Source organism: Galeopterus variegatus, unplaced genomic scaffold (genome assembly GCF_000696425.1).
Source record: "Galeopterus variegatus unplaced genomic scaffold, G_variegatus-3.0.2 Scaffold8757, whole genome shotgun sequence".
NCBI lineage: Eukaryota > Metazoa > Chordata > Mammalia > Dermoptera > Cynocephalidae > Galeopterus > Galeopterus variegatus.
This window is the reverse complement of record NW_007734868.1, coordinates 59,461-61,465: the sequence shown is the minus strand read 5'-3', so window position 1 is coordinate 61,465 and position 2,005 is coordinate 59,461. Positions and strand designations below refer to the sequence as shown.

The 2,005-nt window shown below is 55.9% G+C and overlaps 1 protein-coding gene across 1 annotated transcript in view; it reads left to right on the top strand.

Annotated features, from left to right (window-relative positions):
• KCNK17 (potassium channel, subfamily K, member 17) overlaps positions 1-2,005 on the top strand; it is a 20,085-nt gene that overhangs the window by 16,703 nt on the left and 1,377 nt on the right. The window lies entirely within an intron of this gene.

The following is a 2,005-nucleotide window of genomic DNA, read 5'->3' as shown; positions in this document are numbered from 1 at the left end:
TTCACCACACGTCCAGAGATGCGCAACCTCTGCAGCCATTTCAGTGCCTCGTGGCGAGTGATCGCACTAGAGGAGCCCTCGACTGCTTCATCTGCAAGGGATCTTCCTTATACAGATGGGGAAACTGAGGCCTAGAGAAGAGAAGGGAGTTGCAAAAGTCACAGAGCAGGCACGGCAGGTCAAGTCTCGGATAGGCTCCCAAGCCAGGGCTCCTCACACCTCCTGTGTTCCAGAAAGTTCCACCCCGATTCCACAAATCTCTCAATTGTCCTTGTTCTCCAGGGACACAGTTAACTCCTTTCTTGTATGGGAATACTGGGGTCCAGCACCTGGACACAGGTGTCTATTGTCACTGTATCAGCAGCCACAGGGGCATTGTCTTCATAGCGACACCTCCTTTTCCAAAGGCTGTGGCCAGAGCAGCCCTCAGGTCCAAGCCATGAGCTCCTCCCTGACCCCATAGACCCCATAGCCCTCGCTTTCCTCAACTGCATTTGCGGCTCAGTTGAGCACCTTGCCAGCTGCCAGCTCTCCTGCACTTACGATTTTGGCTAACAAAAAATGAAATAGAGAAGAATGCCTCGTCCCCTCTGTCACCAGGAGCGAGTTGAGCTGGTGGGTAACAGGGCCAGAGAGCTGGTTCACTGCTGATCTCATTTGGGGCTGTCAGCAGAATCACAGCCCCATAACCCAATGAGCCTAATCCAATCCCAGCTCCTGCCAGGCAGCCAAGGTCAGCTCCGGGGCACGCCCTCATCGCCAAGCTGGGGTCCAGAGGGGATGCACGGGCTTGGGGAAACTGGACAGAGTTTGTCTTAAGGCCAGCAGGGCGGGATGGGGAGTAGACAGAGGTGTGGTACAGGGAGCTAAGACAGAAAAGGACATCGAGGAAATAGGAGGACAGATCTCCACCCTTTGAATGATTCCAATCTGATGAGGGAGGCAAGATGGATCCCCAGGAAGCAGACGGAGGAAACTAAGTTATAGAGCAGGCCCTTGACAAGAGTCATCTAAACCTCAGAGTGCCGCCCATCTGTCCCTCCCCCCAGCCATTGCCTGCCCAGCACCGACTGTGTGGGGGCATCCACAGGAGAGTAAAGCCATAGCCCAGTGCGGGTCCTGGGCACCTGCTGTGTGCAGGGCACAGTGTGAGCGCTTTAGCTGCACGAGCCGCGGGACCCTCGGACAGCTGTCGGAGGTCCACACTCCTGTCTCCACCCGACAGATGAGGAAGATTCACCCGGCAGGAGCACAGGGGCTGGGCTCTAGGGAGCGATGTCTGAGTGAGACCTGAAGGGTGACGGGATGCTGGCCAGGTCAAGAGGAATTGGAAAGGGAAGGTATTCAGAGCTGAGGCGACAGCAGAGACAAAGGCCCCGAGGCAGGAAGGATGATAGGAGGAGCCATGGGGAAAGGGAGGCGTGGCCAGCAGTGAAGGGGACAGATGTGCTGCAGAAGCGGGTAGGGGACCTCGAGCTGAGGATGTGGGACTCTGTCCTAAAAGCCAAGGGGGAGAAACCATAGTCCCCATTTCACAGGTGAGGGATGTTGAGACGGATGGAGGTGACACAGCTACAAAGAACCGAGGCAGGACACATACTCTGGAGGTTCCGCTCCTTCTTCCTAAGTCCCCTGGCTCCAGCAAGCTGCCTCTTTCAGATATGAGAAAACCGAACACAGAGACAGACAAACAACAGAGCGGGCATCAGAGTCTCCCGGAGGCTCTGCTGGGCCTGCCCCTACAGGTCCTGAGTCAGTAGGTCTGGGGAGGACGTCCCAACGTCCGTGTTTCTAACAAGCTCTCTGGCTATGCTGATGCTGCTGGTCCAGGGACCACACTTTGGGAACCACTTGGATGGGACATAAACGGAGTCCTTCAGAAAGACAAAGAGGAAATTTAGCTTCCAAACCCAAGTGCCAATCCAGGGAGGCTTCCTGGATCCTAGGGAGGTGACCACAAGGCCAGGAATCTCAGAGCAGTCTGGACTTCCCATATTCTGTCCTG